General features: G+C 45.3%; 1 protein-coding gene and 1 pseudogene across 1 annotated transcript in view; one reads left to right on the plus strand and one right to left on the minus strand.

The window, feature by feature from the left end:
• Nucleotides 1-24,286, minus strand: part of LOC147684910 (uromodulin-like) — a 566,426-nt gene that overhangs the window by 304,794 nt on the left and 237,346 nt on the right. The gene's annotated exons all lie outside the window — the stretch shown is intronic.
• Nucleotides 8,132-9,651, plus strand: LOC147684912 (uncharacterized; annotated as a pseudogene).

The raw sequence follows: 24,286 nt of genomic DNA on the forward strand, positions 1-24,286 counted from the left end.
TGCCAGTCCTGACACTAGGTTGTCGGAGGGGAGCCGCCGGCTAGAAAATTGCACGGCGTGAAGATAACCCCTGCCGTATCCGCCCATGTCACTTGAAAATCGAGCACAATTTGTACAAGGCCCAAGTAAATAACTGTGAGTGCCATTACGGTTAATATCCGTGAGTTATTTATTTATTTATTCCTTTTTTCACACAAATTTCCTCACGGTTGGGTGCACCTCAGCGCGTGCACACCGCCGGTGGATATCATTCAGGGTCCCGACGAATGCTGAGCGATTTTGGCTCTAAAAGCTGAAACATGTTGACCAAACTTAACCAAATTTACATAGGACTATGGGTTTAGAAGTCCCACCACCACTTGTTTTTACTAATGCGGGTTGGACTATTAACAAAGTAGTTGGCAGTCACACCTACGCATTTTTAAAAAAAACATTTTTTACACACACTTAGCACAATTGGGTTTTTCACTGTAACAACACACAAAAGAACCAGCTCCGCTGTAAACAGGCGTGGAAGCACGCTGGGAGGACATTCGGTTCTTCCAGTGGGAACCCAGTGATGAAGCATGTCACCACTTGGCTGGTTAGTGTGGGTTCTTTTTATAATTAACTTTGTGTTATTCTTCTCACCAGGTTCAACTTTTTCCTTTCTCTGGAGATTTCTCTTTAGGTGTTTTGGTACTGATCACTCTTCTGTTGTTGATTAATGAGCCATAAGAGGAACACAACGCACGGGTAAGCATATTACTGGACTGCCTGTTTGTGATTGTCTTCTCTCTTTGGTGCAGTGGAGAGGTGTGTATTTTTGTAACACAGCTGTACCCCTGCCGGTTTATCTGTTCGTTCTGTCTGTTAGCCTCGCCATACATTTTATTTTCGAACGGAGGGGAAAGATTGTGTGCAGATTGGAATCTGAGCCCGAAAGTTAGGACATTATTGTGTTTTTCGTTCCAAAGATAGACGCATGTTATTATTGCACCTCGTGTAGTTGAAAAAAAAAGGATTTTGTCTGCTATCCTTCAATGCTTATTCCTTACTTGGCTTTGTAAAAGGTGCCCCTGTTATATATATATGGAGAGACAGGGAAGGAAGGACTGCATTTGGCACCCTTGAACGCTTTTTTTTTCGGTGTGCCTCTCTGTAATGAAGGAAGGGAGGGCCTCCATTTCAGAAGTCAATGGAGAAGAAGCTAATCTAGAATCCGCGTAGCTAACGGTATTTTTAGATGTCGCTTATCCCTGCTGTGTGATCAGGGAAATTCCTGCTGTGTGATCAGGGAGATTTATTATTGTAGGCATTGTATTTTCGCCAGTTAAACGTTTCTTATTATTTATTTTTTTTGATGTACATCACGTGTATAGGGAGCATTCTAACGCACTCTAGTGGCCACAGTGTGCAATTCTTTGTAATATAAATTCAAATAGTACAAGTATTTGCATATAGCTTTCCTTTTTTTCAGTACACAGGTACGAATGTCTGGTGATTTTATAGGAATTTCAATAACAAAACTGTATGTTATTGCTTAGTGTCTAGTGGTATATATGTAGAGGTCTTTTTCTTTTTTAGGTTCATAGAACAAGCCGCTGTGTGAGTATTATTTTTGTATGGTCATTGAATTGGAAGCCGCTGGCTGGTACAGAGGCTGACCTTAGTTAGACCATAATATCTAGGCGCACATTGGTTTTTTTTTTTTGATTCTATGTTTGATTATAATAACATGTATATTGATTGTTGAAGAATATTATTGTGCCAGGCCCCATACCAATACTATCAATTAAGGGTAAGGGCCTGCTTGTAGAAAGCTGCTGGAAAATATTTTGTTAACATTATTGAAGGCCACTGCCAAATGCAGGAGACTGGTTCATTAGTGAGATTCAATAACTAGGGAGATTGTAAATGCATTTTTTTATGTATCTCCATGTGTATTGATCTGCCACTGATTAACTGAAGGGATTCTGTAAGCTACAGCATAGTGAGCGCTACAATTGTTACAGATATATCAGGGTTGCCCCCCCCATGAGCACTGCAGACTCCGCTGGGGGGAAGATAGGGAATTACACTGTGCCAACAACTGACACATAAGGGCAGCGATAGTACATATAAATATATATATATATCTCACTACAAGATACAGATGAGCTATAGTGGACAACAGCCAGTTGAGGTAGTTCTGCACATATTAGACAATAAAATTATATCAGTGCAGAACGTTAGCGCACAAACTCTGAGAAAATTTAACAGAAGCCAAATTTCCTTGATATCTAGAGCGTGGGACTTGTTGGGAATCCCAATCACACAGGGTACGGAGATAAGGGCTTCTACAGTGCATCTAGTGAGACTGCCTCCCAGCGAGAGTCTATACACCCCCTACCGATAGCCCACACCTTGCACTTGAGGGACCACAGTACTCACAGAGATCCCCTTCTGTGGAAGACACTCAAGACATACCTTTACACCTACAACTGGTGTCCCCATCAACCTCATATCCTACTGAAGGGCCCCCCCCACAGAATTATTTCAGTCAGTAGGTAGTGTAGTAAATAGCGAAAGCCCTGATATCTCTCACCAGCATTCACTCACACCGCCTCCTCCAAGCACCAACTGCCCGGAGGGGCAGGGAGATTCACAGGATACCCTCACTCCACTAGACTGTGAACAGCACGCATTATTTCTACAGGCACTGCACGACCCCACTTTACCCCTGGTTTGTGAGCATCACACCCACGAGTTGCATGACCAGCTGCAGCAGCAGCCATCACCAAGTCTCACAGAACTATTACAAAGACACCCTTCCACAACGCATTATCCAGTAATGTGGGCATATTTACAAAAGCGCATGTTTAAATGAGATTAGTATTGCCACATTTACTGCCACAGATTGCCCAGCCCAAAGGTAGCTCTAGGGTATGAGCATAATAACCAAGACTACAGATCACGATACACATAGAGAACGGTCGTGTTACTGCCCTTTTCTGAGGACCTAACAGCATCCTCTGTTCAGGTCTCACCGCTGACGGGTACAGTCATCTTGGCACTAATATCAGTCCTAGGAATAGACATAACAAACTAGAAGCAGGTAACACTGACTTTAGCACCTAGTGGAGTTACACCATTACTCCTATCTACAAACAACACAGAAGAAGAATAATGTCAACACCCACAGCAAATCCACCAGCCTATGACTTAGATGGCATGTATCCAGGACAGGTTATAAAGACCGACCTAGAACACTTATCAAATGACAAGGTAGCCATAGGCCATGATGATGTCTCAGTCCAAGACATCTCAGATGATTCACAAGACAGTAGACCAGAGAGTACACAGGGCCAGCTATCCCTGAACACCCAAAACACTGTACTGCAGGGCTCAGCATCAGGAATGCAAGGTCAAATTGACACGCTATTTACAATAAAAATGACACATGCTTCCAACTCTGCAGCCACCCAGCAGGAAGAGGACCAAGAGAGCAATGGGGCTTCTAGAGGTTCACAGTACAGCTCCCAGACTCCACTCCCAAGACTTGACCGCCCAGCACCCACATCCCTCACTGAGGACCATAATCCGTCAAGAACAAGAACAAGACATTATGGCCCATTCCAATCCCCTAGCCAGCAGCATCATAATACACAGACCTACTGGAGTGAGTGGCAGCCCCTTAACACTGGTCCCAAGCGAAAGGAAGACGACCTGCTACAGTTCAATGAAGTAAAAAGAGAAAGTGAACATTATCCCTCTGAGGTAGTAACTTAGGGAGACATTAGCAGGAAGAGGACAGAGCACGACCTATGCCAAAGAACGGATAGAGAAGCAGGGAACATATCACATGAACAGTACTCAAGAAGCCCCACTGGCAATACAGTGACACTCCAGAGACTGTCATTGCACGTAGGCAGAGTAGATGATAGAATGACTAACTGATGGGTGGCTTGGGCCAATTTAGTAAAGAAGCAACAACAAGCACTAAATGAATTAGTGGGTGCTGCAAAAATAGCAGGGTCACACAGTGGTGGAATAACAACTATCATGCCACAGCCATGGATAGACTTACATCAGGAAGCCCAAAGTGCAGCCCCACCACAGAGCAACACAACAGCTTCTCTCACATTCCACTTAAGTGTACCCCAAGCTCCGTCTACAGTCAATAATTATAATTCTCAGGTGACACCACCACCTACGCCTGTACCTCAGGCATCACCTCCAGTAGTTACACCACGTAGGCTAGAAACACCACGGCTAGAGCAAGATAATTTGGATCTGCCAAAAATGCTCGAACAGGAATAGACAGAAAATAACAGAGATAGAAAATGTTACAGTGTTAGGTAACGAAGGGCGACCCGAGGACATTCCACAGGAATATGATGTATCAGGTACAGCACGCCTGCGCACAGCGAGATCTAGAGGACCGAACAACATTGCCCTTTACAGGCCAAGACCGCCATTGACCAATGGTCTGACGCCAATTGAGATAGTAGTACTTGGACTAATATGTCGATCCATTCTCAGATAACTTGGCAGGCTGGACAGAAGCTAATGCACCTCAAACAAATGTCTGGCCCCGAGATGGATCTTTTGAGCCAGAGCAAATGGCCACTGCTGAAGAATGTATCTTGCAGGAGGCAGGAGATGACGATTGGAACTACACCTACATGCACCAAGGCCTAAGGGTCTGGCAGAAATACGCACGCAGGTACGGTAACACAAGACCCACAGGGGTAACACACCAGCTGCCCCTGCTGTCCGAATAGGTCAATGACCCCCATATCTCAGTCACTTGGTACCTAACGGACAAAGAACATATGAAAAATAAACTCCCACACGTCACAGAGGGTGCGGGAAAGTGGATTCATGCCTTTGAAAATGACACCTCAGGTGTGTCATTGGCTATTTGGGATATGAAAAGTCTGCTCACCTCCCTGATTGGCGAGGATGCAGAGGATATGTTCTCACGCATCGACACAAGGCTTCCCACCACTAATTCAGAATTAGATGGTGATCCTTTCAATAAAATAAGATCAGCGCTGTGGAACGAACTGCGCCGGAAGTTTCCCGATGTCTCAGACATCGGATCTCTAATGTCACAAACAAGGCAATTAGCTATTGAGAACACAGCTGCTAAAATAGAACAGCAAAAATTAAAGAAAACAAAGACTCTTGATGCAGTTAGGCTAGCTACACCAGTGAGTCAAGTGACTACTGTCACTAATTTTTCACAAAGTGCCTTAAATGTACCAGGAGGTAACACACAGGTAACAACACATCACATACAACCACAGCTACCTCAGCAACACATGCCTGTGTACCTAATGGTGCCCCAGACTCAAGCTCTTGTATCACAGGGAGCTACAGTACTGCCCCCCATCAATTCGGTTTCATAGGGCACCATCCAGGAGTACCAGGATGAAGGATATTCAAGTTAGGACAGCCCACAGATAACTCTAGTGTGTCCCGTGTTGTCATGTCTCACAAACATTAGAGAGGACCCAGTTGTGAATGTCATGATTAACAACAACACGTATAGTTTTTTGATTGACACAGGTGCTACATTCTCCTGTATCAAGGAGGGGGCACTGCCCATTTCCAACCAGAGCACAAACACACTAGATTTCTCTGGGGCGATATCAAGGGTCCCTTTCACAGAGCCAGTACCAATAGAAATTGGAGGCAGATGTATTCAACAGCGTCTACTTTACACAACACAGTCCCCAGTAAACATCTTAGGATGTGATCTCATGGCCAAATTAAAAATGAGAATATATTTCAGTGAGAACGACACAATGACTTTCTCCATTGCTGATACACCACCGGCCATAATGATGGCTGTCAAACAAAATTTCCTCAAGTTATACTGTCTTTTTTGATCATAGGCCTGAAAACTGCCCTCTTCAGTGTCCCATTGCACGCTGACAACAAGTATTTATTCGCATTTTCATTCTGAAATAGGCAGTTCATATATCAAAGGTTACATTAAAAATACTGAGTCCCCCAGTGTGTTCAACTGAGCTGTCAAAGATGATTTGTTAAACTTCCTATGTGGCTGCACTCTGCTACATTCTGATAATGACAAATAAACTTCTCTGTAGCACCACAGAGCAAGAGTGCCGCCAGGATACAATTGCTCTGCCCTACAGACAGTACAGTCTACTTTGTTGATGGCTCTTCTACCATTCATCAAGAGACAGGAATAAAATACGCAGGAGCTGCAGTAGTCAGAGCACATCAGAATAAATGCTCAGACTCTTTAGACATTGTACAGCAGAAAGCATTGCCATCACATTACTCAGCACAAGCAGCAGAGTTAGTGCCACTGACTGCAGCACTCAAACATGGAGCTGATGAAAGAATTACTGTATGTTCTGATTCTGCTGATGTCACCACAACAACATATTCAAGGGTCCATCACTTCCATGCACAATTGAGAGTACACAGCAATATGATCTCATTGCACAACTGCACCTCAGAGAGGTACAGGGAAAGTGCCCCACCTAAAGAAAAAGAGTTGTGGGAGAAGAGGGGAGTACACAGGATGCATCAGATTTTATTTATTTATTTTCAGACAGACAATGACAGGAAGGCTCATGATATCAACAGTTTCCCCTAATCTAGCTATAAAAACAGTTGCATCAACAATACCAGGGCCCAAGGGTCCTTTAGAGAGTTCCACATTGACTATGTAGACATGACTGACAGATGCCAGAATTACCGATACCACATTGTAGTGGTTTGCCTTTTTTCACGATGGATTGAAGTTGGACCATGTGTCCATTGTGACACAAAAAAGCAGCTACATTCCTGCTTTGTGAGGTCATATGTCACAGAGGATTACTGGACGCCAATCGCAGTGACTCGCAGTTACAGTGGCAGTCATTTTTTTCAAAGATCTTTTTTTTTTACACAACTGCGACAATGTTAGGAGTAAAGAATATGTTGACTTCAGTCTATCACCCCCAAAGCAATGGTATTTGTGAGCACCTAAATGGCCTGTTCAAAGCCAAGGTCAGTAAGATAAGTGCCCAATTGGAAAGAAATGGCTATATTACCTTTCCATTGCTTTGTTTACACTTAGAAACGCTCCCAGTTCTGATCATCACCTCACAAGCTTGTCACTGACAGATCAATGAATGTGGTTGTTCTCTCCACCAGACTTAAAACAAGACACTGAGCCTTCTTCTGATATTGTGAGCGATGAATTGTTGTTCATTTATGTGCACTAATGCGTGCTTCAAAGTTCCTTTCCATTCAGATATCAAAGACCAAGAACAAGGGTCCTATCTCTGATGAACCTCCGCCTATCTGCTTTGGGACATGCATCTTTTTAAAAGAAGCAGTCCGGAAGAGGAGAGACCTCAAATTCAGCGAACACTTGCAAATTGACTTTTCACCCACAACTGTCTGAATAGCCAGGAAGGAATGGATTCACCGAAGCCACGTGAGGATCCACCCGGCACTATTCGAGATTTGAACATTGACCGAGAGAAGGGCATTATGTACCAACTAACTATCCAAGATCAAGAATGTGGAGATCGTATGATGGCGTACGGACTGAGACACAGCAACAGACCCGCCTCGCATGTCAAGCTTTCAATGAAAAAGATATGTACAATTGCAATTATTTTCTTTGTTATGTTTGTAGCTTCAGTAGCCATATTCCACTGGTTAGCAGTATGATTAGAGAAAGAAAAAGAGCTACCAGCGACCTTAAATGTGCCGCCTCAACAGGGCAACCCGTGTTCAAGACACTTCCTGGTAACAAGCAAACTGGGATAAGCGCCAGCAGTAGCTATGACACCTATGCACCACCCACCTTGACACCTTCCTCACCCCAAGCAGACCCCACAGATTGGGACTTGGCACCTGATCTCACCCTGAATCCCCTATGACAGGTACACCTAAACGTGCCCGCCAATATAAACGAAGTATCAGAGATGAAATGGGTCATGAGGAAGTGCCAGTTAGATATACATCGTGTACCCAACGTAAAGAAAAACAGGCTCTGCAAATTCCAGACTGGGTCAGTAATCTCCAAAAGACAGTTGTTTTCACCTTCGACCAGCACTCTATGCCTGATTTCCACTCCCAGCGCCCTAGTGAGAGAGCAGAGGATAATGAGATTCACAACGCACTATTAGACAACATGTGGTACAGAGACATGAGGGAGGTTTGAAGAAAGGTCACAAACGAGTCCTGCTTTGTATGTTCTCACATTCCACACGCTGTAGGCGCAGATAAATTGATCTTTCCTAAAGAAGTCTCACCACCCGCAGCCAAATGTCTTTTACACCTGTTTCTTTGCAGCATACATGGTCAGATACAGCTCCACTCAGCCAAAGTGGATGATGCATTTGTAAATACCACAGAGTGGGATGACAAGTATGTAACATTTACGGTCATCACTAATCCATTGGAAATTGAAAGGAGAATGGAGGTTTACCGTGATATGAAAGTACCTGCCGACATAATGCAGGTTTGGGAACGTCAATATAAGATACTAGGGTACTTCACCTTCCCAACACCCACATCGAAATGCCACTCACCCGAACATCAACGAGCTAACCATACACATGACACATGCCCTTGTCAGTGGAGACCAATTCTGCACCTGAAGGCCAATATTTATTTCAACAACAAGTGGAATGGTCCACATGACTTAATATGTAAGGCAGCCTCCTTAGGTAGCACAATTGTAGGACAAGAGCACAAACATTATTTAAATGAGGATATAGAGAGGGAGTGTGCTGAGATATGGGGTAAGGAAACTAGAAGATACACTTTCAATGAGGTACACCATACAAAGAGAAAAGAGCATACAAGCTAAAGTCTCCTCTCCTTTGCTTCCTAGGTAATGGAACAGTTTCTGTGGGTCGGAATACTAATTGCAACAGCACTAGTTTTAATTTGAACCTGAAGTACGGCACCTCCAGCCTCATGGACATCTATTGGATCTGCAGAGAAAACCTCTATCTGCAGCTGCCTCCCCACTGGCAAGGACTTTGTTCCATCGTGATGATGCATGAACTGCATCTGGTTGTCCCAGCAGCTAACATTTCTCACATTCATACCCACCCAATGACAGATGATGTCACTCTGCTCCACCACCAGAAAAAGAAAGTCAAGAAGTATTTCTCACATGGCCCATTTCAGGGCATTGCACAAGAATTCCGAATTTTCAACGATGCTGAACTTTTCTTCGGGGGCGTTCTTCCCCTGTTCCAGACCAAAGCTAATGCTCGCTGGCTCCAAGTGACCAGGTACGAGCTGATGCAGCTTGTCAACAGCACCCGTGATGGGTTCAACGCCGTGAAAGAAGAACTACGACCTTTGAGACTCATGGTTCTGGAACATCACTATGTTTTGGACCAGTTAATTACGATGAAGAGTGGTGGATGCGCAAAAGTGGGAAAGTCGTCCTGGTGTGTCTTCATTTTGGCCAATGATGCGGATAACGGAACACTTACAAAGGCCATTGAGGACTTGGACAATTTGGGGAGACATATGCCTGAGGAAGGAGATGCAAAAGGAGATGTTTTATGTACCTGGTCCAATTTTGGTCTGGATGCCTTCATGGCTATCTGCAGTACTAAAATTTATAGTTCCTATATTATGTGTGCTTGTAATGATGTATTGCGGAACACAGATTATGCTGTATTGTGTTAAGAGATTGAGATCTAAAGTAGTTGAGATGAACTATGAAGAACTCAGGAGAATACACAGGAATAAGGGGACAGGGAAGAGTTAGCAATGTTAAAGATAGTAGAACTTGCCATCCCTGACTCACGCACTTTACAGGTTCCTCTGGATAGTAACTACCAGGCCCAGGTTCATAGTGGCCCACCACTTCCCTTAGGGAAAGACTTGGTATTTCCTTATGAGACGATGTGCAACAAACTAGGGGGGATAAATGAGGCTTTAGCAACTGCCCGAACACTGGAGAGCCGCTTCTTCTTGACTCACAATGGCCACTACCCCCGGCACAGGCTAAAAATGCGGATCAAATGATGTTCAATGATATTACATATTATGAACAAGACGGGGGAGTGAGAGAGGGAAAGATTTTATTATATATATATCCTGGGACGTTCTTATCACTTAGCTAGCATGAGCCCCTGTGTAGGCCCTGCTGTTTTAAAGTTATAGGCCTTAGTTACATTGGCCAGAGTACTGCCATTTTGTAGTACTACCATTTTCTCATAGTTTAAGCAGAGAGCAGGTCTGACCTAGGCTTCACCCAGCCCCTTGTCTGCGAGGCTCCGCGCTCCTGTTTCTAGCCCCCACCCTACTGTGCGCTAAGTTCACGAACGCTAAAGTCCAAGTTCCCCTCTATTATTTCAACACACCCCGGAGCACCACCTAAGGCTTTGAATGAGGAAAAGGGAAGTTCCCGCCGCAGCTACGCCAAGCTTGAGCGATAAATGTGGCGACAAGAATCACAGACTGGCACATACACGCATAAAATAAAATCCTTTTGTGCAATAATAACACTTTTCTGCCGTCCATGCACAATTTATGACAACCTTCCAGTCAACGCGGCGCGACCATTAGTCTAGACAAGTGTACGAGTCACATTTACAGGAAAAGGGGCTACATTTGGATGGGAAAGGCACAGGCCAGGCTGAAGGTGATGAAGGAAGGGTATGTGGTACGAGATGACGCAAGATGACGTTGCTATACACTTCGAGCCACCTTGAAACATATAAAAAGGAGGTTCACAAAGCCCTCTTTGAATTACTCTACCTGAGTGAGTTCTTCCCATGGGTTACTTGAGAGCCCATGTATTTAGTACATGTACTTTAATTTTGATGCTTTAGGTTATATTCTGTCTTATGAAATGTTACATTTGAAATGTTGCCTTTGCTATATATTCTGTTAACCTTGCTTTTTCCTCATTATATTTGAAGTGTTTATATTGTATTTTAGGGACTTCTCACTTATAGGCAAATGTGAGTATTTTCCTGAATAACATGTACTTTGCTTGTTAATATGCTTTGCCTCAAAATATAAAGGTGTCTTTAAGGTTTTAGACCCTTGTCCTCTGGCAGTTTGAAAGCTTGTATTGAGTAAATGCAATTTTCAGTACTGAAATCTAAATCCACTTGGCTACCAGTGAATGTGGAGCGCTGGATATTGAACTAAAGTGATTTTTATGCCTTTATATTGTTGTTCTAAGAAGTTGCAGCTTCTTAATAAAACTGTTAATCTTTCAGCTTCGGTTTCCACGGCTCATATATCTGTTTTCCTCTATTTTTAGAGCAAGGGTTCCTGCACAACCGGGTACAAATTAAGGTGTCCTATTGTCCTTAGTTCTCACTCACGGTCTCCCCAGCGCAGGCTTCTGAGCCGTTGCGCCCCGGCCCCAGATCCCTCCTGCTCTGTAATAAATCTCCCTCCAACAGGGTTGTCGGTGTGGTTGTGGTTGTGTATGTGGTAGTGGTTGTATGTGTGTGGTTGTGTGTGTGGTTGGTTGTGTGTGTGTGTGGTTGTGTGTGTGGTTGTGTGGTTGTGTGTGTGGTTGTGGTTGTGTGTGTGGTTCTGTGTGTGTATGGTTTATGTGTGTGCGACTGTGTGTGTGTGGTTGTATGTGTGGTTGTAGTTGTGTGTGTGTGGTTGTGTGTGTGTGTGGTTGTGTGTGTGGTTGAATGTGGTTGTGTGTGGTTGGGTGTGCATGTGGTTGAGTGTGATGTGGTTGTGTGTGTGGTTGTGTGTGGTTTTGGGTGTGGTTGTGGATGTGGGTGTGGTTGGGTGTGTGGTTGTGTGTGTGGTAGTGGTTGTATGTGTGTGGTTGTGTTTGTGGTTGGTTGTGTGTGTGGTTGTGTGTGTGGTTGTGGTTGTGTGTGGTTATGTGTGTGTGGTTTTGTGTGTGTGTGGTTGTGGTTGTATGTGTGTAGTTGTGTGTGTGTGTGTGGTTGTATGTGTGGTTGTGTATGTGTTTGTGTGTGTGTGGTTGTGTGTGTAGGTGTGTGTGTGGTTGTATGTGAGTGGTTGTGTTTGTGCTTGGGGCTGTGTGTGTGATTGTGGTTGTGTGTGTAGTTGTGGTTCTGTGTGTGGTCGGGTGTGTTTGTGTGGTTGTGTGTGGTTGTGTATGTGTGTGTGTGGGTGGGTGTGTGTGTGGTTGCATGTGTGGTTGTGTGTGGTTGTGGATGTGGTTGTGTGTGTGGGGGTGTGTGGTTGGGTGGTTGTGTGTGTGGTTTTGTGGTTGTGTGTGTGGTCTAAGTTGTGTGTGTGTAGTTGTGTGTGTGTGTGTTGTTGTCTTTGTGATTGTGTGCGTGGTTGTGTGTGTGGTTGTGTGTTTGTGTAGTTGTGTGTGTGTGGTTGTGGTTGTGTATGGTTGTGTGTTTGTGGGTGTGTGTGGTTGTGTGTGCGTGGTTGTGTGTGTGTGTGTGGTTCTGTGTGGTTCTGTGGGTGTTGTGTATGTGGGTGTGTGTGTATGGCTGTGTGTGGTTGTGTTTAGTTTGTGGATGTGGATGTGGTTGTGTGTGTTGTTGTGTGTGTGTGTGGTTGGTTGTGGTTGGTTTTGTGTTTGGTTGTGTGTGTGTGTGTTTATGTGTATGTGTGTGGTTGTGTGTGTGTGTGGTTGTGTTTGTGGTTGTGTGTGTGGTTGTGTGTGGTTGTGTGTGTGCATGGTTGTCTGTGTGTGTGTGGTTGTGTGTGTGTTGTTGTGTTTGTGGTTGTGTGTGTGGTTGTCTGTGCGTGTGTGGTTGTGTGTGTGTGTTGTTGTGTTTGTGGTTGTGTGTGTGGTTGTGTGTGTGTGGTTGTGTGTGTGGTTGTGTGTGTGTGGTTGTGTGTGTGTGGCTGTGTGTGTTGTTGTATGTGTGGTTGTGTGTGGTTGTAGTTGTGCTTGTGTGGTTGTGTGTGTGGTTGTGTGTAGTTGTGTGTGGCTGTGTGTGGTTGGGTGTGGTTGGGTGTGGGTTAGTGTAATGTTGTGGTTGTGTGTGTGGTTGTGTGTTTGTGGGTCTGTTTGTGGATGTGGGTGTGGTTGCGTGTGTGGTTGTGTGGGGTTGTCGGTGTGGTTGTGGTTGTGTGTGTGGTAGTGGTTTTATGTGTGTCGTTGTGTGTGTGGTTGGTTGTGTGTGTGGTTGTTTGTGTGGTTGTGGTTGTGTGTGTGGTTGTGTGTTTGTGTGTGTGTGGTTGTGGTTGTGTGTGTGGTTGTGGGTGTGTGTGGTTATGTGTGCATGCAGTCTGTGGTTGTGTGTGTGTGGTTGTGTGGGGCTGTGTTTAGTTGGTGGATGTGGATATGGTTGTTTGTGTGGTTGTGGTTGTGTGTGTGTGGTTGGTTGTGTGTGGTTGGTTGTGGTTGGTTTTGTGTGTTTGGTTGTGTGTGTGTTTGTGGTTGTGTGTGTGGTTGTGTGTGTGGTTATGTGTGTGTGTGTGGTTGTGTGTGTGTGGTTATGTGTATGTGTGTGGTTGTGTGTGTGTGGTTGTGTGTGTGGTTGTGTGTGGTTGTATGTGGTTGTGTGTGTGGTTGTCTGTGTGGTTGTGTGTGTGCATGGTTGTCTGTGTGTGTGTGGTTGTGTGTGTGTGTTGTTGTGTTTGTGGTTGTGTGTGTGGTTGGGTTGTCTGTGTGTGTGTGGTTGTGTGTGTGGTTGTGTGTGTGTGTTGTTGTGTTTGTGGTTGTGTGTGTGGTTGTGTGTGTGTGGTTGTGTGTTTGTGTGGTTGTGTGTGAATGTGTGTGTGTGGTTGTGTGTAGTTGTGTGTGGTTGGGTGTGGGTGAGTGTAATGTTGTGGTTGTGTGTGTGGTTGTGTGTTTGTGGGTGTATTTGTGGATGTGGGTGTGGTTGCGTTTGTGGTTGTGTGGGGTTGTTGGTGTGGTTGTGTGTGTGGTAGTGGTTGTATGTGTGTGGTTGTGTGTGGTTGGTTGTGGTTGGTTGTCTGTGTGTGGTTGTGGTTGTGTGTGTGTTTGTGTGGTTGTGTGTGTGGTTGTGGTTGTGTATGGCTGTGTGTGTGGTTGTGGGTGTGTGTGGTTGTGGGTGTGTGTGTGTGGTTGTGTGTGGTTGTGTTTAGTTTGTGGGTGTGGATGTGGTTGTGTGTGTGGTTGTGGTTGTGTGTGTGTGGTTCTGTGTGTGTTGTTGTGTCTGTGGTTGTGTGTGTGTGGCTGTGTGTGGTTGTGTTTAGTTTGTGGGTGTGGATGTGGTTGTGTGTGTGGTTGTGGTTGTGTGTGTGTGGTTGTGGTGTAGTTGGTTGTGTGTGGTTGGTTGTGTGTGTTTGGTTGTGTGTGTGTTTGTGGTTGTGTGTGTGGTTGTGTGGTTATGTGTGTGTGTGTGTGTGTGGTTGTGTGTGTGGTTGTGTGTGGTTGTGTGGTTGTGTGTGTGGTTTTGTGTGTGGTTGTGGGTGTGTGTGGTTGTGTGTACGTGGTTGTCTGTGTGTGTGTGGTTGTGTGTGTGTGTGTGTGTTGTGTTTGTGGTTGTGTGTGGTTGTCTGTGTGTGTGTGGTTGTTTGTGTTGTTGTGTGATTGTGTGGTTGCGTGTGTGGTTGTGTGGGGTTGTCGGTGTGGTTGTGGTTGTGTGTGTGGTAGTGGTTGTATGTGTGTGGTTGGTTGTGTGTGGTTGTGTGTGTGGTTGTGTGTGTGGTTGTGGTTGTGTTTGTGTGTGTGTGAGGTTGTGTGTGTGTATGGTTGCATGTGTGTGTGGTTGTATGTGTGGTTGTAGTTGTATGTGTGTGGTTGTGTGTGTGTGTATGTGGTTGTGTGTGTATGTGTGGTTGTATGTGGTTGTGTGTGGTTGAGTGTGGTTGAGTGTGGATGTGGTCGAGTGTAATGTTGTGGTTGTGTGTGGTTTTGGATGTGGTTGTGGATGTGGGTATGGTTGGGGGTGTGGTTGTGTGTGGTTGTGTGTGTGGTAGTGGTTGTATGTGTGTGGTTGTGTGTGTGGTTGGTTGTGTGTGTGGTTGTGTGTGTGTGGTTTTGTGTGTGTGTGTGGTTGTGGTTGTGTGTGTGTGGTTGTCTGTGTGTGGATGTGTGTGTGTGGTTGTGTGTGTATGTGGTTGTATGTGTGGTTGTGTATGTGTTTGTGTGTGTAGGTGTGTGTGTGTGGTTGTATGTGTGTGGTTGTGTGTGTGCTTGGGGTTGTGTGTGTGTGCTTGTGGTTGTATGTGTAGTTGTGGTTCTGTGTGTGGTCGGGTGTGTGTGTGTGGTTGTGTATGTGTGTGTGTGGGTTTGTGTGTGTGTGGTTGCATGTGTGGTTGTGGATGTGGTTGTGTGTGTTTTTGTGTGTGGGGGTGTGTGTGGGGGTGTGTGTGGTTTTGTGGTTGTGTGTGGTTTTAGTTGTGTGTGTGTGGTTGTGGTTGTGTGTGTGTGGTTGTGGGTGTGTGTGGTTGTGTGTGTGTGTGCCTGTGTGAGTGTGGTTGTAGTTGTGTGTGTGGTTGTGTGTTTGTGTGTGTGGTTGTGTGTATAAATGTGTGTGTGTGGTTGTGTGTGAGTGTGGTTGAGAGTAGTATTGTGGTTGTGTGTGGTTTTGGGTGTGGTTGTGGATGTTGGTGTGGTTGGGTGTGTGGTAGTGTGTGGTTGTCGGTGTGGTTGTGTGTGTGGTAGTGGTTGTATGTGTGTGGTTATGTGTGTGCTTGGTTGTGGTTGTGTGTGTGGTTGTGTGTTTGTGTGGTTGTGTGTGTGTGGTTGAGGTTGTGTATGGTTGTGTGTGTAGTTGTGGGTGTGTGTTGTGTGTTTGGTTGTTGGTGTGTTTGGTCTTGTGTGCGTGGTTGTGTATGTGTGTGGTTGTGTGTGTGGTTCTGTGTGTGTTGTTGTGTCTGTGGTTGTGTGTGTGGTTGTGTATGTGTGTGGTTGTGTTTAGTTTGTGGATCTGGATTTGGTTGTGTGTGTGGTTGTGGTTGTGTGTGTGTTTGGTTGTGTGTGTGGTTGGTTGTGTGTGGTTGGTTGTGGTAGGTTGTGTGTGTGGTTGTGGTTGTGTGTGTGGTTGTGTGTGTGTGTGTGGTTATGTGTGTGTGTGTGGTTGTGTGTTGTTGTGGGTGTGGATGGTTGTGTGTGTGAATGGTTGTCTGTATGTGTGTGGTTGTGTGTGTGTTGTGTTTGTGGTTGTCTATGTGGTTGTCTATGTGTGTGTGGTTGTGTGTGTGTTGTGTGTGTGGTTGTGTGTGTGTGGGTGTGTGTGGTTGTGTGGTTGTGTGTGTGGTTGTGTGTGGTTGTAGTTGAGTGTGTGTGGTTGTGTGTGTGTGTGAATGTGCGTGTGTGGTTGTGTGTGGTTGGGTGTGGGTGTGGTTGCGTGTAATGGTGTGGTTGTGTGTGGTTGTGGGTGTGGTTGTGGATGTGAGTGTGGTTGGGTGTGTGGTTGTGTTTGGTTGTCGGTGTAGTTGCTGTTGTGTGTAATGTAGTGGTTGTATGTGTGTGGTTGTGTGTGTGGTTGGTTGTGTGTGTGTGGTTGTGTGTGTGGTTGTGTTTGTGTGTGTAGTTGTGTGTGTGTGGTTGTGTGTGTGTGTGGTTGTGTGTTTTTGGTTTTGTGTGTGTGTGTGGTTGTGTGTGTGGTTGTGTGTGTGGTAGTGTGTGGTTGTGTGTGTGGTTCTGTGTGTGTTGTTGTGTCTGTGGTTCTGTGTGTAGTTGTTCGTTTGTGGTTGTGTGCGGTTGTGTTTAGTTTGTGGATGTGGATGTGGCTGTGTGTGGTTGGTTGTGTGTGCTTGGTTGTGTGTGTGGTTGTGGTTTTGTGTGTGGTTGTGTGTGTGTGTGGTTATGTGTGTGGTTGTGTGTGTGGTTTTGTGGTTGTGTGTGTGTGAATGTGTGTGTGTGGTTGTGTGTGGTTGTGTGTGGTTGAGTGTAATGTTGTGGTTGTGTGCGTTGTTGTGTGTGGTTGTGGGTATGGTTGTGGATGTGGGTGTGGTTGGGTGTGTGGTTGTGTGTGGTTGTCGGTGTGGTTGTGTGTGTGTGTGTTGTGTTTGTGGTTGTGTTTTGGTTGTCTGTGTGTGTGTGGTTGTTTGTGTGTTGTGTTTGTGGTTGTGTGTGTGGTTGTGTGTGTGTGGGTGGGTGTGGTTGTATGTGGTTGTGTGTGTGGTTGTGTGTGGTTGTAGTTGTGTGTGTGTGTGTGGTTGTGTGTGTCTGTGTGGTTGTGTGTGTATGAATGTGTGTGTGTGGTTGTGTGTGGTTGGGTGTGGGTGTGGTTGAGTGTAATGGTGTGGTTGTGTGTGTGGTTGTGTGTGGTTGTGGGTGTTGTTGTGGATGTGGGTGTATTTGGGTGTGTGGTTGTGTTTGGTTGTCAGTGTGGTTGTGGTTGTGTGTATGGTAGTGGTTGTATGTGTGTGGTTGTGTGTGTGGTTGGTTGTGTGTGTGTGGTTGTGTGTGTGGTTGTGTTTGTGTGTGTGTGTTGGACCCGGCCTCGTGGCGTGGTTCCCCCCGTGACTCAGCTCCCTGATAGCCCAGCTCCATACCTAGAAACCCCTAGCTGCCCTGCCCATGTCCAACCAAACGCCCATGGCCCGCATCGGCCTGTCCCCGGCCACCCGTGCAGCCCGCACGTCCCAAACCCGCAAGGCCCCATAGGCACATCGGCAGCCATTTTCCCTTCCCGAGATCCCTGATGCCGTGGGCCTAGCATGACCCACAGCCCCAGCGCAGCGTAGGCTCCAGATGCGCCAGCCCCCGTTGGGAGGGTGAGGGCTACCCTAGTGAGAGAAGGCGAGAAGTTTCGATGGCACCCCTGGCCTCCCCTGAGAGACTGGTTTTGATCACACCTCTGGTCTCCCCCCTGAGGGCCAGCTTCGACGCCACCTCTGGCCTCCCCGAGTGCTGGCTCCAGACCTGCTGGGCGTCTGGGAATTCCCAGATGCATCCTCAAAGGGATCAAAGAACCCACCGCCGGACCTCACCCAAGGACCGCCCCCACAGCCTCGGACCTCCACCTGCGAGAGTTCAGACATCAAAGGGTCACTGAACTATATCAAGGGGCGCCCCAGAACTAGCGGGCAGTTGTATCTTGGGCAAGGAAGCCCTGCTGATCTGATCGCGGCTGAACTGAACCTCGTAAACTCTTGAGCCCTGCTGACGCTGTCGCGGCTCGTTCTTGGAACTGAACCATCGGAGCCCTGCTGACCTCGTCGCGGCTTGAGCTTGAATCTTGAAGACCTCTACCAAACTCTTTGAGCCCTGCTGACGCTGTCGCGGCTCGTTCTTGGAACTGAACCATCAGAGCCCTGCTGACCTCGTCGCGGCTCGAGCTTGAATCTTGAAGACCTCTACCGAACTCTGTGAGCCCTGCTGACGCTGTTGTGGCTCGTTCTTGGAACTGAACCATCAGAGCCCTGCTGACCTTGTTGCGGCTCAAGCTGGAATCTTGAAGACCTCTACCGAACCCTCTGAGCCCTGCTGACGTGGTCGCGGCTCCTCCTGAACTTGCTCCAGAGCGAGCCCTGCTGACGTTGTCGCGGCTCGAGGAATATTCTAGTCCGGCTGGGCTATCGAAGCTACCAACCAGAGAGAACCATCCTCAAGTAGTAGGATCACCAGCGCAGGGTACGCTACGTACTGGCCTACGAGAGTAAGACTGTCCCGCTACCCCCTTCCTAAAGACTTGAGACTCTCTGCGATCCCTTGATCATTGTACATAAGTGTGATAATACTTTTCTTCTTGATTATAAAGGAATTGATAACGAACCCTTCGGTGTTGTGTCTGTTCATGAGTGTGGTGTGGTCCTCGTGTGTACGATTCACTACCTGAGGTCTTCCCCGGTGGAGACCCCTCACAAGGCTCGGCATTATTGGTGGAAGAGGTGGGTCACGGAGGAGTCGGGTAGACATAACCCGGCCTATGGACTCGCCCCTTCTAACAGTGTGGTTGTGTGTGTGTGTGGTTGTGTGTGTGTGTGTGTGGTTGTGTGTGTGTGTGGTTGTGTGTGTGGTAGTGTGTGCATTGTTGTGTGTGTGTGGTTGTGTGTGTGGTTCTGTGTGTGTTGTTGTGTCTGTGGTTGTGTGTGTAGTTGTGTGTGTGTGGTTGTGTTTAGTTTGTGGATGTGACTGTGTGTGGTTGGTTGTGTGTGTGGTTGTGGTTGTGTGTGTGGTTGTGTGTGTGTGTGTGTGTGTGTGGTTATGTGCATGGTTGTGTGTGTGGTTGTGTTGTTGTGTGTGGCTGTGGGTGTGGTTGTGTGTTGTTGTGGGTGTGTGTGGTTGTGTGTGTGCATGGTTGTCTGCGTGTGTGTTTGTGTGTGTGGTTGTGTGTGTGTTATTGGGTTTGTGGTTGTGTAAGTGGTTGCCTGTGGGTGTGTGGTTGTGTGTGTGTTGTTGTGTTTGTGGTTGTGTGTGTGGTTGTATGTGTGTGCGGCCCTGTGTGTGGTTTTATGTGTGGTTGTGTGTGGTTGTAGTTGTGTGTGTGTTTGTGATTGTGTGTGTGTGAATGTGTGTGTGTGGTTGGGTGTGGTTGAGTGCAATGTTGTGGTTGTGTGTGTTTTGTTGTGTGTGGTTGTGGGTATGGTTGTGGATGTGGGTGTGGTTGGGTGTGTGGTTGTGTGCGGTTGTCGGTGTGGTTGTGGTTGTGTGTGTGGTAGTAGGTGTATGTGTGTGGTAGTGTGTGTGTGGTTGTGTGTGTGTGGTTGTGTGTGTGTGTGTGTGTGTGTGTGGTTGTGTGTGTAGTTGTGTGTGTGTAGTTGTGTGTGTATGTGGTTGTATGTGCGGTTGTGTATGTGTTTGTGTGTGTAGTTGTGTTTGTAGGTGTGTGTGTGTTTGTATGTGTGTGGTTGTGTGTGTGGTTGTGGTTGTGTGTGTGTGCTTGTGGTTGTGTGTGTGCTTGTTGTTCTGTGTGTGGTCGGTGTGTGTGTGTGGTTGTGTGTGAGTGATTGTGTGTGGGAGGGTGTGTGTGTCGTTGCATGTGTGGTTGTGTGTGTGGTTGTGGATGTGTGTGTGGTTGTGTGTGTGTGGTTGTGGATGTGGTTGTGTGTTTGGTTGGGTGTGGTTGTGTAGGTGGGGGGTTGTGTGTGGTGTGTGTGGTTTTGTGGTTGGGTGGTTGTGTGTGTGGTTTTGTGGTTGTGTGTGTGGTTTTGGTTGGGTGTGTGGGTGTGTGTGTGTGGTTGTGGGTGGGTGTGGTTGTGTGTGTTTGTGGTTGTGTTGTTGTGTGTGGTTGTGTGTGTAGTTGTGTGTGTGGTTGTGTGTGGTTGTGTGGTTGTGTGTGTGGTTGTGAGTGTGGTTGTGTGTGAGGTTGTGTGGTTGGGTGTGGTTGTGTGTGTGATTGTGTTTGTGGTTCTGTGTGTGGTTGTGGTTGTGTGTGTGGCTGTATGTGTGGTTGTGGGTGTGTGTAGTTATGTGTGTGGTTGTGTTTGTGTTGTTGTGTTTGTGGTTGTGTTTGTGGTTGTACATGTGTGGTTGCGTGTGTGCTTGTGTGTGTTTGTGGTTGTGTGTGTGTGGTTATGTGTGTGTGGTTGTGTGTGTGTGTAGTTGTGTGTGGTTGTGAGTGTGGTTGTGTGTGTGTGTGTGGTTGTGTGGTTGACTGTTGTTTTGTGTGTGTGGTTGTGTGTGTGGTTGTGTGTGCGTGGCTGTGTGTGTGTGTGGTTGTGTGTGGTTGTGGTTGTGTGTGTGGTTGTGTTTGTGACAGTAATACTAAAAGCATCTCAAAATAAAGGAACACCAACATCGAGTTTGGAGAAAGAGAAAGCACGTTGTAAGTCAAACGGGCGCAGCAAAGCATTGACACAACAACAAAACAAGATCCCTCAGCGAAGACTGAGTGCTGATAATGGATACACATGCTGAAAATTGATACACACAGCCCATCATCTTAAGAGTTTGATTGCAATAAATCTGCACTCAAACCTGCTCCCTCCTTGTGAGTTGCACCCCATATTTCATGAGTTATAACTGCTGCACCCACCATAGCGTTTTGAGATCTAAAGCGCTACATAGGTCTCATCAACTAACCAGTCGCCAACACTTTGCTTTTAAAGTGGATGTGCCAAAAGATTCCAGCTTCCTCATCATGTCCTCATGAAAGCGCCAACAAAAGGACTCCCTGAATGGTGCAACAGACATGAAGCAGCCACTGCGATCAGAAATAAACACTGTGAACATTGTCCAGTTTCACTGTAACATTTCCTTAATGTTCCTTAAGTCACAAAACAGTAATACTAAAAGTATCTCAAAATAAAGGCACACAAACATCGAGTTTGTGGAAAGAGAAAGCACATTGAGTCAATGATAGAAGAGAAATTCAAGTTGGGCGTGATATTGCCTGACAGAGATGCACCCACTAGGAGAATCCCGAACGCTTGTAAGTGCGAAGGCGGGGGTAGGGGCGGAGGCAGGGAGCAAGCAAGAGGAAAGACAGATGGCGCTGAAGGCTGGCAGTTCGTGAGTGCACGCTCGTGTGAACACAAGCTTGTCGCCAGCCAGCAGCACTTTGAAAACTCACCTTCTAAAGTCTCTCAGAGCAGCACATGCACGCTGACTCAGAAAGAATTAAAAAGGCACATGGCACTTTATGATATTTTATTAGAATTTTATTTTAAAACTAGTAAGCTTATTTGATTAACAAGAGAGGGGAACGCAATACATGCTTAGCCAGGGTGGTAAACTTTAGTTGGAATTGTTCCACCTTATTTCTACAACTTTACCAGACAGAATAATAAACCTGTATGGCTGAGGCATAAGAATAATTTAAATTTCAAAAATATAGACGGTAGATATCTGGGCACATTGCACTTTTTCCTTTTGTGTTGATTATGATCCTAACTCTGCTTTATAGACCAGGTTGTATTTACAAGTTTGTGCAGCTAAAATTTGATAAATGTTAGTTTGAGAACTGTATATTTTTATGAACCTCATATAGTTCAATCAATCATTCAATCACTCAATCACCTGTAGGGGTCTCAAGGCGTTTGGGGGGTGTTGGGAACGGCTGCTGATCCTTCCAAGGCACTGTATTATCGTGGTGACCAGAAGTGGACACAGTAACTGGCTTATTCTGGGTCAAAGTGTGTAGCATATACATACTAGCAGTAAAGATAATAATTTTTTTGTTGCACTTTAAAAAAGAAATTGGATAACGTATAAATGTTTTAGCAATACAGTAAGTGCCAGGTTTATATGCATTACGCTTTGGATGTATCTTATTTAAACAGTGTGGTGCTCTCGAATATACATTGACTTACAGGAAAAATGGTTGCCCATTTGGGCTAAATTGATAGCATAGTATAACAATGATGATTTGAGGTTTTGGGAAACTTAATAGTTTTTAATGTTTTTTATGTCATTTATGTGATGTATGTGTGTGTTGCCTTGATGGCATAGTATCAAACAATAAAATATTTGGATTTATTTGGATAATAAATGGACTACAACAAACAATCCATATTTATTGTCACATCGGTTATTTGAGTCCATCAACAAAATACAACATTGTTGACAAAACCGTGCATGTCTTAAAAGCAATAACATCTCAAAATATCTCAAATATCAATAAAAGCAATATATACAAAAAGTACAAAATGTACTCATATGTCATAATGCCCACTTTCAACATTTTAAGTCTTATAAGTCAAGCAGCATATACAAAACGTAATACAGCAACAACTACAGCCATGTTAGAATCCGTTTTGCATATTCCTAGTACATTTACACAGTTTGTAATCCCCAACGAACGCACAACCATTGGGGATTACAAACCACATGGCACTGTCTTTATTATAAGTATTACAGAAAAACAGCTCATACTCCTCCGGTTCTTCAGGATCGCCACAAAAAGGGCGCAATTTAGATTTACTAACAGAGGACGCCCATGAGGATGAGTAGGTAGCCATAGGGAGGAGCCTGTATCTAAATTTCAGGAAAAGCGATATTGCAAACGCAGGATTAATACAATCTAAGAATTCCTCAAATACGGATTGTGGTGCAGGAACCTGCTGCCAAGGGAATCTGATTTTTCGCTATGTGCCATTGTGAGATCCTAGTACCTCTCTTTGCCAATGTAACTTAAGCTGGTCTTCTAGATAAAACTAGCACTTGCTCAGGCCTAAATCGAACAAGGACCTCTTCACATGTTTTAACCATGGAATCCTTTGGACCCCTGGTCGACTGATGATGTCACTGAGTACAGCTCTGTACTGAAATAGCTCATCCGTTGACCAAATGCGAAGCCTATACACAGCTGGATTTAAACTTTCAGACTCTACAAAAGGTTTAAGGCTAAATCTATTCATAAAAGCAATAATAGGGTGCCCTGGCCTAAATTTAGTAGAGAACTGGCAAAGTTGTTCTCATATACATTGCAGTGGTACCAGAGTTTTGTGCCATAGAGAGCCATAGAGAGCTACATTTATGGCTTGTGTTTTATAGCCTATTATGGCAGGAGAAATTCAGACAGTATGAGGACCTCTTGGAAAACCGAAGTATTGCACAAGCCCTAGCTTTGATCAGAAGGGTGTGTTTAGTAATTTGCGACCCCCAAGAATTGGAATCAGCTAATCTGATTCCCAAAGATTAAAACTAATTTATTGCCCAAAGCATATTATCACCCTCCTTATGTTTCCCCTGTAGTTCTTCCGCAGGCTAAGGGGCATATATTTGTTTTTCTGCATGTAAATTTCTAGAACATGATGAAATACTTTCTTAAGGAATTTGTAGGCCCTTCAGAGATTTAAAGTTAAGAAGGGTATCATCAGGGAAGACTATAGAGAAACCTTCTGGCCAACTGAAATAGGGGAATCATTTTCAAAATCTAACAAAAAATCTACACTGTAGTTAATGAAAAGCAGTAAGGAGGAGCCAGAATGCATCCCTTTTGAACTCCTTTTTTAACATTAATTTTATCGGTGAGTTCACCATTTGGGCCCCATCTAACCTGCGCATAATTTCCTTCATTGATGTGTATAATGAATTCCAAAAGATCTAGTGGGAATCCAATACTGGCTAAGACCTCAGAGATCAACAAAGGCAACATAAAGGTGTCCCCAGTTAATATTCAATGTGTTTTACTTGTTCAAAAGAAAAACAAACACTGATCCACTGTTCTTGTCCTTTACCTGAATCTAGCTGGGAAGTGACTTATCCCTGGCCCAATCGGTTAAAATGTTTTGGACAGTGTCCAAAAGGCTAATTGATGATGGTTGTCCAAGATACACTGAAAAGAAGGGAGCTTAATGCTAAGTGGATATTGCTGAGGGAAGCTGCAAGGGCCAAGGATTGAAGAAAATATTGGCACTTGATCACTGAATATTGCAATTCAAGGCAGAGAGCTACACCCATACCGATTCCAGAAAAAGACTGGGTGGATTACATCTCCCTATTTTATGGAAATAATAGCCCAGTTTCTCCTGTGATGACTGATGGGGTTAAAACCGTGTCTTCTGAATTTACTGAATTTGGTCCCCCGTCAGGAAAGGA

This window comes from Lissotriton vulgaris, chromosome 10 (genome assembly GCF_964263255.1).
Source record: "Lissotriton vulgaris chromosome 10, aLisVul1.2, whole genome shotgun sequence".
NCBI lineage: Eukaryota > Metazoa > Chordata > Amphibia > Caudata > Salamandridae > Lissotriton > Lissotriton vulgaris.